Source organism: Dreissena polymorpha, chromosome 14 (assembly GCF_020536995.1).
Source record: "Dreissena polymorpha isolate Duluth1 chromosome 14, UMN_Dpol_1.0, whole genome shotgun sequence".
In the NCBI taxonomy this organism is placed as follows: Eukaryota; Metazoa; Mollusca; class Bivalvia; order Myida; family Dreissenidae; genus Dreissena; species Dreissena polymorpha.
This window is the reverse complement of record NC_068368.1, coordinates 71,146,629-71,159,904: the sequence shown is the minus strand read 5'-3', so window position 1 is coordinate 71,159,904 and position 13,276 is coordinate 71,146,629.

The window sequence follows — 13,276 nt, the reverse complement described above, 5'->3', positions numbered from 1 at the left end:
AGTATTGGTTGTGGCTTCCATCTTGCTCATAATAGCACTTTTTTATATAAGAATATGTTCTGGCCAGCATCTGGCTACTATGAGCCGCTAGCGGCTACTATGAGTGTTGATATGTTTTGACATGTTCTGGAAATACACGTTTACAACTTTGAAACATATGGACAATATAGTCGGGAAAACATATTAACCTTATGTTCATATATACTAATACCTTCAGAACAATACGGATTTTTGTATCCACTAGCGCATCCATCCGTGCATGTCCCGAATATCGGATTGCATGTGGAACCATTGTTGCAAGGTCCACAGCTGTATTGGCACGATTCACCCCACTTCAATGAAGGGCATTCTGCCATTGAGAATTGAGCATCAATGTATGTCATGCAAAGTACGATTATGTCGAAGTATACTTTCATGTTAGGTTGACGTTCGTTTAGATCATCTTTTGTTAAACAATTAGGTTGAGAACGAGTTTTTTTCAGAGTTTGTTTTTAACAACAACACAAAGACGCAGTCCAATTCATGTGTTATCAAATTGAATTAAACATCATCTGCCAAAATTTTAATGTGATACAAAATATGAAATGTATGTACCTCCTAATACATACGCCTCGCACATCCCTATAGTGTATTGGCTGTCCACGCGGATGTATCTAGCCACTGACGATGTAACAATCGAATGCGGGTTTTCCATTGTGTAGTAGGTACGTATTGTAAACCATTCTCTTAAGAGTTTCCCATGTATGGAAGGATATTTTAATGGAACTGAAAACATTTTTTTAATACATATGTCGACACAGACAGAAAATAAGACAAACATACAAACATGCATATAGAAAGACAGACGGACGGACGGATGAACAGACAGACACACAGACAGACACACAGACACAAAGACACACAGAGATAGACAGAGACAGACAGACAGACAGACAGACAGACAGGCAGGCAGGCAGGCATGCAGGCAGGCAGGCAGACAGGCAGCCAGACAGACAGACAGACAGACAGACAGACAGACAGACAGACAGACAGACAGAATGAGGTTAACTTTATATATTAATTTTCATTTTCATTTTCATACAGAGTAAAAATATTTATAAATTTCGAAACCAGGTCTTACAAGTTATATTAATATAAAATATTTAAACGGGTTTTTAAATAACATACATGTAACCACTCTATTTCTAGAGTAGTGTTCATTGCAATAGCAACAACATACCAACATTTACAATGATATTAATCTATAATGGCCACGCCTTCAATTCAAGTATGATGTTCAGAATAACAGTTTTATGTTTTTCAACGCACAAACTAAAAATTTACATTCGCCAGATGACTGTATCCGGATGTAATTAATCTGTACTTCAGAGCCGAGATCCACCTGCCACCACGGGTTTGATGTTTGCACCCTGGTGCAAGTTTGCTCGCTTCCATCGACTGCAGAAAAGGTGTCAATGGCCGAACTCGAGCTGGTCGTTTTCTTGAAAGCTAAGTTACGGCCTTAAAATATAAGAAAAATATAAGCTCTATGGATTTATTATTGCATTGCATGTGTCTACTTTTTTGGCACAAGATCAAGTATGCATAAGTTCATACAATTACTTCAAACAAAAAACAGTACTTAGATACAGAAAAGAAACTTTGGCACTAATATATTCTATTCTTTTGAGTTGAGAAAACAGTACTTATATCAATAATATGCTCAATCACTACTATGGGTACACTTTTAATACATGCTTATCTGTTTAATAAGTTTTTTGTTAAATATCTCCACTTTCACTTTATAACTTTATATTAAATTTTTGTCACCCTGTTTTCATGTAATGAAACGTCTATTGCACTATCTCTACCTATATGTTTACTATCATGTAGTGTGTATGCGCTGCTTTGTTGTTTTATGCTTGTACAAGTAACTTATATTGTCCTCATGGGTTTTGTTGTAAACGATCTCCACTTTTTACTTATAAGTTTATAACTACCTTCTGTCATCCTGCTCTCATGTATTGAAAAGTTTTTGGTTTTTCTTTTTGCACTATTTCCAACTACATGTATATGTGTACTATCATATACTTTGTAAGCGCTGTCTTGCCATTTATTGCTTGTAAATATGTTGCACTCATGGGTCTTTTGACCTTTTGGAACTTGTGAAATAAACTTAGACATAAAACAAAATTTTTGGACACCCATAATGTATATGATTCGAGGTTGTTCCTAGCTCTATACAAAGTATGTTAGTTTTTTTAGAATTTAACATTATTCTGAATATGTCATAAATATGATACACTTGCCTTGACTTATCTTGATGTCACACAGTACAAGCTGCGTGTCCTTGTCCTTCAATTCCACTCTCAGTGAGTTTCCCACCAAAGTCCTGTCGCATTTCACTGCCATGGTCGTACTGATTATGTTGCTGCCGTCATGTTGGTAGCACAGCTGGCGATTTGTGGGTATGTAATTCCTACATTCATCAGTTGTACACATCTTGTCTGCAGGGAAGTTTTCGATGTATATCTTGAAAGATTTAAAGTCGCCTGAAAGATATGTGTTATCATTAGTAGTAGTAGTAGTAGTAGTAGTAGTATTTGTAGTAGTAGTAGTAGTAGCAGTAGTAGTAGTAGTAGTAGTAGTAGTAGTAGTAGTAGTAGTAGTAGTAGTAGTAGTAGTAGTAGTAGTAGTAGTAGAAGTAATAGTAGTAGTAGTAGTAGTAGTAGTAGTAGTAGTAGTAGTAGTAGTAGTAGTAGTAGTAGTAATAGTAGTAGTAGAAGTAGTAGTAGTAGTAGTAGTAGTAGTAGTAGTAGTTGTAGTAGTAGTAGTAGTAGTAGTAGTAGTAGTTGTAGTTGTTGTTGTAGTAGTAGTAGTAGTAGTAGTAGTAGTAGTAGTAGTAGTAGTAGTAGTAGTAGTAGTAGTAGTAGTAGAAGTAGTAGTAGTAGTAGTAGTAGTAGTAGCAGCAGCAGCAGTAGTTAATGACAAACTTCAATACATGCCAAAATCTGTGAAAATGTCCCTTTAAATCGTCAAAAGATGCGTATAATGGATATTTTAAAAGCATGGTAATTGTTCGGTATCATTTTTTTTCTAACAAATATCATAACGACAGCGAAAATGAGCGAATCTGAAACATTTTTTTTAATTATGTCAATCTACCAAAACGTGAAAAGGCCCCTTTAATTGTTTCTAAAAATAAACAGCAAACCTAAATATGTCTGGTGTAATATCAACACAATCTCATATCCTTCCCTGAACGTCATATTTGTTTCATAGAAGATAATCCAGTACGTCGGAATGGCCCTGTATCTTCCAGCCCATGAGTAGTTTGTGTAGCTGCATGTAGTGACATCCTTATCGATGGCTCGGTCTGCGTATTGGGCGTTTGGCTGGTTGTCGATATGTCTTGTGGACTTGACATTCAGTGCAGAGACATCTAGTAAATCTGATATGTCAAATGCATGTTTATTTGGCGGTATGGTCATTTTAAATAGCATATAAATGTTTCTGAACTAAAAAAGCATTGAGAGGTTTAAATAAAAATTCTTTTATTTATTAAAATCGTTCTCGACAAAAATGTTGGTTAATTTTTACTTTCGCTTCATTGTTTTCATTTTTTAAATAATCCTCAAAGGTGTAGTCATCACCTAGTAAGTGTTTTGAAAATAAGTGGATATAATTGGCAAGACACGTTAAACGCTGAAACAAAAACATGATAATAACAAATAAAACCTTTACATATGAAAGATGAAAACAAAATTGTCGAATTGTTTTAGATCGCCGGTGGCACGCCAGCCGGATTAATGGCACTTTGTCCTATTCAGAAATGTGTCTTGATTCTACTGCTTTTTCATTCTACTGTCAAGGAGTTTGTGGGTGGGTGTATATTTTACTTCTAAACCGCGCATTTAGTTGCATCATACAAGGTATCCACTCGCAAGGTAAACAAAGCGGTGAATTTATATCCATAACATTGCGATACTATACTTAGGATTATATGCACAAGATATGCGCTTTACCGTAATATATTTGATGTTTACTATTTAAAGAAAAACGTCTACACTTGCACTACTAATACTTTCTTATGTAGCTTTTTGTCTGCAATAAAATATTATTTACAATATTGACATCCAATTCCGAACCAGCTTCCTTCACAGCCATTGGGACAATCTCCAGTGAGGCTATCACACTGTCCCCCTCCAGCACAATGACAGACGTACTGACAGGTGGAACCGAACATAAACAGCCCATTCTTTGATGGACATGAACTGGAATCTGAAAGATAAATGATATCACTATGGTGCCATAAGTCATATGTATCGGTGTTGTCCTCACAGACATATATTATCATGTGTTTCATATCCGGTTTTCAGACTCAAATAGTTCGTAAATAGTTCACCGCATTTTTATCTAAATCGGGTACTTTTTCATTTTCAACGAAATCAACTCCAATTATCACCATGATCATGTTATTTACACAAAAGCCCTTATCTGTATGTTATCATACAATGATCATCGTCATTATCAGTGCTGGTTGTTGTTGCTACTTTTTTTCATTTTTTATGAAACTCATTTATTTCTAGGTTCAGATCAACTTTCATATATGCATTACATACTTGCAATAAAATACATGTATATCGTGATTCAAAGTATGGAGAATTAGTTAATTCAGATGTAGAAGTGTCCGGATTAATTTCGATGGCATAGTGATTAGGGCACAGTTAACTTAACATGAGCGTTTAAAAGTGGATTATTTTCATTTTATGAAGAAAATATATATAATCAAGAGACAGGGACAGTGAAAAACAAGCACATTCATCAATCAAGTACGATTTCTTACAACATAAATAACTGAAGTTCTGAATGAATAAAAAGGTGTAGGTTTGTTAAATTTAGGCCATAATCCTTTTTGACGATGCTGCTTCAGCGAAGCAGCTCGTCTAAGTTATCATTCCATGAAACAATTATTCACAATGGCGACCTATGTAAAAGACCGAGTCAGTCCGATTGAGTTAGCTAAATTTCCTCAAACGGCATACCTCGCCGATTATCATTGATAAAGGTAAAGGCAGCTTAATTGCTGCCCTCTTTCAAATTTATCGAGACAGGAACCAGACACGAAACTGCCAGGTGACACTTCAAACGCTGTGACGCTGGGAAAACCCCAAATGTAGTTATTTTTAGATTTGATCGAGAATGTAACCCCCCTCCCAGTTTCGCTGAATGGGTCAAGTTCCCCACGAGTACTTCTTCCCCATACCCCTAAAAATAATTCGTACCCAAATTTTGTTTAGTACCCAAAAAAAATTTCGTACCCAAATTTGATGTTTTTTTCGTACCCACTTTTTTTCGTACCCAATTTGTTTTCGTACCTTACCAATTTTGTTTATATTTTTCTGTGCCCAAAATGTTCGTACCCATTTTTTTCCGTATCCAAAATTTTCGTATCCACAAACACAATTGTGGAGATGTACATGTAGATAAACTTAAATTGATGCTTTTATATCCCTCCTCATCGAAAGCATCGTCACACCAGTACTGTCAGTACGTTCATTACAATTTATACACGCAGTATTGTCAACAATTTAAAAGCAGTTAGTTCATAATGTTTGCAACCTGCGGACATTAGTTACGAACACAGCTTTTATTCAGTCTCTACCGTCGTATCAATCCACTTGATTGTGATCGATCCAAATACTTTTAACTTAGCGTTGTTAAGTATTTACTAATTTTGAATACTGTACTTGAAAGTATTCTTCTGTCTCTGTTATCGTACACTGTTGTTTTACAAAAAATCCTTCAGATAAAATTAACCAGCAATAATGGTGAAAACTCTTTAGTGGAAAGTTCTTGCGGTAATGTTTAAATGCAAATAAGCTTTGAGGATTTATAAGCAAACCGCCGGTATTCCCCTAACAATTGCATCGTGATATTTTGAGCTGACAGACAAGTTATCACCATTCAATTTAAATGACATATATTGCGCATTGCATGTTATGAGGCCTGCATGTCAGTCTGTTCAAAATCAATGTAGTCAAGCAAAGATCTTTCAAATTACTGCAGCTGAAAAAATGCAGTCGTTTGAAATACAAAAATTACTCTAGAGCATTGCGAAAAACAAATGAAATATTAATATACATTTTGTTAAATGTATATCTTACTTACCAAAATAAACACAAACGACATGAGCATTTCAATCGATTAAACGAATTTGATGGCATATTTTCATTTTTATTTTTGAAAATAAATCGAATGAAATTACTAACAATATTGAATTATCTGGTATAGTTTAAATTATCATAATCACACGGAACAAACATAGTAATTACATTATCTTAGTTACAAGGATAAACATTACAACTGTTAAAAAAGTAAATCGCCTTGGATTCGAACCCGAAACTTTTTGAAGCAAAAGCTAACTGGCTATCACCTCACCGCGAAAGCTTTTCAATGTCAAATGGTAGTAAAATCTCTATGTTGACAATACCAGCTTTTGATCAATTATCGAAGGAAAACGTTTTTAAGGCTCTATCATTTGAACGATCGTCGATTGTTGTTACAATCGACAAAACATATTTTATTTTTATTTTTCAGGAGTTTTATTTTGCCCTTTGAATATTCGTGCTTGAATCTTGAACATTTTAGCATCAAATGTTGCCAAAGTCTTTTAAACAATAATATTCTTGTAGCATTTTTATTTCATAATATTATGTTTGAAGATTTTTAAAGAGAATTACTACTTAGACGTGTAGTATATAAAATGAATATGCTAATCAAAACAAGCGTTTTTAACAAATGACAGTTTAGAACGAATTGGGTTCATATTTCGTGTTTGTTTACCAGAATTAGACGTCGTTTACCTTTTTATTGAATAATGCCAATATTGTGTAATAAATATTACTTTTTGAACTATGGCAGAATATCATCAATATCTTCAAACTATTTATTGTTGGACTCGTATGAAAAAATAACAATCGTAATTGGTCGCGTAAGAAGAAATTACAATATATGTTCTAATGACACTCAGATGAAAAAAAGTCTTAATAATATTACCTGCATACATCCATGTCATCACGACAACATAAACGCGCAAAACAAGTCCGTGTTTCACCCTATCCATTGTGACTGTACATCCCCCCCCCCCCCCCCCCCCCCCAAAAAAAAAAAACAGTCGCGGAGAAATGCTACGCATTTCTTAACATAGATGTAGATATTACCTTACGTATTCTCTTGTGACGCGCTCAATTTAAACTGGTCGTATAGACGGTTCTATATTTATTGACTGCACGAATTATCTCCCCTGATAAATACTCTTCAAATCTACAGCCGCCATTAAAGAAGTGAAAAAAAGGAAAATTGAAACGATAACGGGAATCTCGACAAAATGCCGTATAAACGTGGTGGTTGAAGGCAATGTGTTATTGTTAACTGTACTAACAATAAGAAGAATTTGTATGACTGGGAAAATGGACCGTGTGAAGTGCACAAAGGTTTAATTGCCAAGGATTGTCCGTGTCTAGTTCCATTCAAATTCCATTGCATTCCGGCCACAGGTGAAGGGCGCGTGGCCAAGTCACTTAAACACTATCAATTTGTCATAAAACAACATTTTTTATCATATTGACCAAAAAAAAAAAAATTTTTTTCTGATATGTTATATTTGAACAAGGTAGGTATCTCTTGACACAGGAAAATCACCTTCATCAACATTTTATGCGATTTATTGCCTAAATGGCGGTCGATTTTCGTTAACTATGTACCATTTTGTTGGGAAAGGTTGCCTCGTGACGAAAAATGACCACAAACGGCTACTTGCCGACATAAACTACAAGAAAATACTTCTCGAACTCGAAAAAAATGCTAGGTCGGCGTCGATCTGACCGATAGTTCAGTGCCGATTTTACAAGAGTAAAACTATCGAAATACCACAGCTACCGAACATAATACGCATTAATATAATAAACAAATAAGACTATATCAACTTACAACACATATTTGTATTTTTGTTTGCATTATAACGTCGAAATTGTTGTAAATCGGATATTGTTTATCGGCAATTGCGAGCCAAGCTCCATGTCGATTAGACGCTCGAAATAAAATACGGTTCTCGGTTTCAGGTATTCAGTAACTCTGTGGCGCGGAACCAAAGGTTCGATAAATAGCTTAAGGTGAAAGACGGATCATCGTACACGATTGACATAAACATTCAAACAAAACGATTATATAAGTGTTTGGTGTGGACAAGAATACAAATATGTGTTATAAGTTGATAAACTCTTATTTGTTTATTGTATTAATGCTTATTACGTTCGGTAGCTGTGGTATTTCGATAGTTTTACTCTTGTAAAATCGGCACTGAATTATCGGTCAGATCGACGCCGACCTAGCATTTTTTTCGAGTTCGAGAAGTATTTTCTTGTAGTTTATGTCGGAAAGTAGCCGTTTGTGGTCATTTTTCGTCACGAGGCAACCTTTCCCAACAAAATGGTACATAGTTTACGAAAATCGACCGCCATTTAGGCAATTAATCGCTTAAAATGTTGAAGAAGGTGATTTTCCTGTGTCAAGAGATACCTACCTTGTTCATATATAACATATCAGAAAAAAAAATTGTTTTGTTTTGGTCAATATGATAAAAAAAATGTTGTTTTATGACAAATTGATAGTGTTAAAGTGACTTGGCCACACGCCCAACACCTGTGATTCCGGCCGAAGGGGAAAATCGTCTTCAGTGGTTGAAATCTATCAACAGGAAAGATTTCAATCCGCATGCCAAATCAGTGGTAAGTGACAGAAATATTTATAATAATAAATAATGGCTTTAATCACCTGTCATTTATTCAATATTGAATATTAAATATTATCCTTTGCTGTTAATTAATCTCATAATGACACTTTATAAACTTATAACTATAAGTCCAACATGTTGATGCTCTACAAATATTGAGCTACTTTTGTGCTGGCAATATTTAGAGCAAAATCTAGTCCTATACAAAAAGTAACTCTCAATTATTTGTACATGTTATAGACTGAATCTCTTATATAAATTATAATCTTTTTCACATACAGGTGATATACATTACCTGCATGAACATATACATAAATAAGTTGTAACCTAAAGTAATAATACAATCATTATCTAATAGCTAAAATGCAAAATGGGTATACGTTTTCCATGTGGAAATTTAAATCATTTTTTTTCATATTCACAAAATGTTAAGATGTATGAACCATAAAATAGTAATTAATATTATTTCATATTGTTTCAGGTCTGTTCCAAGCATTTTATCGATGGCCGCCCCACTAAGCAGAACCCGGTTTCTGTTCTTGAGATGGGATATCAGCCAATTACCCCAAAGACCCCTGGTCGAAGACCCTTGATACGACATCCATTAGAAGAGAGGGAAAATGTCTGCCCCATGGGAACAACAGCCAGTACTGGACATTCAGTCAGAAACGCCTCTTAAGCCAGCCTTGACAGATGAAGATACTTTACCCTGTAAAATGGTGGCCACTAAAATATTAGATTTTGAACAATGCATTCACAATGAACAGTGTGTATCTGTGTGCTGTCAGAAATACCCGGAAATGTGTAAAAATGTCAGCAAACCTAAGTTGGTTGATTGCAGCACACAGACAATTGATATTGTGTCACTTGACCACAGCTATTGGTACAGCGGATAAACTCGGAACGCCTCTACACAACATAACTCTCCAGAATTTGGTGTGGAATACATTGAAACGGATTCTGATTCCCAGTTTTACACTGGATTGAGTTCGGCAATTTTCCTGACACTGGTGGCAACATTAAGTAAGTTTGGCCAAGGGCTGCCCTATGAAATGAGTGTGGCCAACCAGATATTGTCAGTCTTGCTGCGACTGAGATTGGCACTGACATTTGAAGACATTGGTAGCCGCTTCAGAGTGCCACATCAGTTGATCAGCAAAGTGTACCATTCATGGGTTGAAATTATGTCGGAACACTTATCGAAGTGCATTGTTTCGCTACCTTGTGAAACAATACAAAGAACATTACCAAAGTCATTGATTACATCTTTTCCCAAGACACCGTGCTTAAATGATTGCTCTGAAATTTATATACAGCGGCCATTTTCATTGAAAGTAAGAGCACAAATATGGAGTACGTAAAAAGCCACAACACGGCAAAGTTTTTAATTGCAATAGCTCCAAATGGTTTCATCATGTATGTTTCCCTATGGTTTGGGGGGAGAGCAAGTGACAGTTATATAACAAAGAAGTGTGGATTTCTGGACTATTTACTTCCCGGTGACGAGGTTATGGAAGACCGTGGATTCACAATTGGTGAGGCCATGTGTAGTCGGCGTGTAAAATTGAACATTCCTGCATTTATGAAGGGTAGAACACAACTGTCAGAGGAAGAAACAGTCGACTCCAGACGGATAGCTGCCCAACGAATCCATGTAGAAAGAGCCATTATGCGGATGAAGTCCTAAAGACTTTTGTCTACAAAATTTAATATCAAATCCCTTAGAAACGCTGATAAAACTGTACATGTTGTTGCGGCTCTTTGTAGCATGTAGCTAATAGAGAGCTATATACATGTCCGTGCGGATTGTGAACGCTTCAGTGAGTTTAGCCGTTGTTTATGCGTTGATTGTATAAATTCTATATACCTTTTAGTATATTCAACGCTAGAGGATTCCCTAAATATTATCACACTATTTATTTAGCCGTTTGTTTGCGAGTGGATATTTTTAATGTCCTAAGTAGTATACCATGTGTGTTTAATTAATAAAATAGCACACTCTCGGTAAACAATCATTTTACGATGGTTAACATATACAATTAAAAAAACATACTTGAAAAAAGCAATCAACCAAGAAACGTACAGTATTTTACAACATTGACAAATGTATAGGCTGAATACGTACACAAAGAATGCATCAAATAGTCTTACTTGTTAGTACAGAGATACAAGATTTTTTACAGGGCTTAATCCAGAAAAGGAAAGCAAGATTTACTTAACTAATGAGTTATTTAGAGAACATTATAAGTACATGTAATTAAGTAAACAAAAGAACATAAAACAAAAGGATATGCTCCTTGAGACACTAAACAAGGTTTTTACGTGTAACTATATCAAGTTAAAAATGAATTTAAAAATAGCAAAACTAAGGCAGCGAACTAAAATAGTAATCAAAGCGAAATTACTTATCATTTGTTAGTGGCAATTGTTGTAGAAAAAAAATACATCAGGACCGGTATATCGTGATGTTATAAAGACTAGGTCTTGAATTCAAAGTTTACCCAGTTCACAAAAGCAGTTATACGAACTGCAAAATGACCAAAACGAAAAGATTAAATTCTTTACACAAAGATATAGAACCTGAAACGAGAAAATTAACAAGAGTCGATATAAAAACATGGCAAATTTATATAGCTAAAATAGCAAATAATGTTGTGTACTAAGATTTGAGAAAATAAAAAATGACAAATAAGAAAATTTATTGAGTGTATGTATTTAAATGTGTACATTAGTAATATCAATGACTATTGAACTGAGTTCTCATAAACTTCTGAATTAATGCATTAATATGTGCCTAAGGTAAAGAATATTTCTCTGGACAAACATTTTTATAATTTTAAACTTGTCGCACAACGCCTAGGTTATTATGTTTATCGCTCTCGAAAATTCTTAAATGGTGTATATGTAGCTTTTATCACTTATATTCAATAGAGGCTGTTTAGATGTACACCTCAGAAAGTGGATCAGAAGTGTTTACATCATCCTGAAATCAGCTCTTAATGAGTCGCTCTATTATCTCAAGAACAGTAACGGGTTCACACCTAAGTGTTTCCGCGTAAAACGTTTCCCTTTATTCCAAAACAATTCAAAACAAAAAGCATTTTCAACTATATTGATTGATAAAAGAAAATGTTAACTTGCACGGTATAGATATCGTTGTAAAATCAAAGTAATATATCAATCACATGTACAAAATAAAGTTTGTTTTTCTAGCTAATCAAATTATACATACAGAATGTCATCTTTTACTTTATGCCAACAAAATGACGTGTGGTTAGTAGTAAATATGTTTCGTTAATTTATTTTTTTGTTAAAAACGCCGATTTGTACAAAAACTATTTGACTTTATGTTTGAAATAACGGATGTATAATAGAAAGTCAGCTTCCCGATTAACAGTCGTATCTTCATTAGCAGTGTGTATGATGTTTGGCCTGTTCTATTGTAAATCATGGTAAATATTCTAGCTTCATGTTAAGATATGTGCCAAAAGTTGAGCGTTCTTGTACCTTAATCCGGAAATAAGATACTTTATTCAGGAAGTTGGCATCGAGAACTTATGTTATCGCTTCGTAAAAGTGTTAAAGCATTGATATCGCTTTTTTATGTATCCATGATGTCCTTAACAGTTCAACGAATTTAACAAACCTGTCGTTAAAGCATATAAATAGATATTTACAAAGCTTCTGTTGGCGACACATGCAGAGGCGGTAATCGAACTATTGTGTTCTAAAGAAAACGGTCGCCTAAAGTAATTGATGTAACACTGAATGTTACCAAATGAGGAAAATTTGAATTTACAATGGTTGTTTACTTTATATTTGAAAATTTATTCTACGAAATTGTTGATTAATTTGCCATAGTCTACTAATAATGTTTGGACATCATTTTTCGTTCTAAATAAAAATAGTTGTTGGAGAAACGTGTCTATATTTTACAAATCTGGTGTTGTTATTTCATGATTCCAAATAGCGTTAGGCATTAGGTATGGTGCGTGTATTGTAGTGTAGAAATGTAGATCGCAACAAGGAAGTCGACATAACACTCTTATTGAAACCTTTGATCTGGTTAATATAAGCTATTCGAGTTATTCATGTACTTGCGGATCATGGTTGCTTTGATAGGCACAGCTATTGTAAATTTGTGAAAGGTCGTGACTCGCTGAAATTCTACATACCTTTAGAATATTTAATATTCTAATGATTGAGAGATATCTTTGTAAAATACATTTTTGCCCATTTTGCCAACGATTTTGTTTCCTGAGTTGTTTATCTAAAATACCATTAAATCACTTAAGGTTATTACTGTGTTCGATTTGAACATCTTAATTGAAATCATTGACTTATAGGGGAGTATATACGATATATGCACGGGGGAAATCAAGTGAAGTAAATAAAGAATACAATAAGTAAACCATATACACTAGTACTAAGTTACAATCAGCTGCCTAAGCCATCGACATGAACACAGCAAATGTCATTTCACATTAGCAAGCAGACATTAAC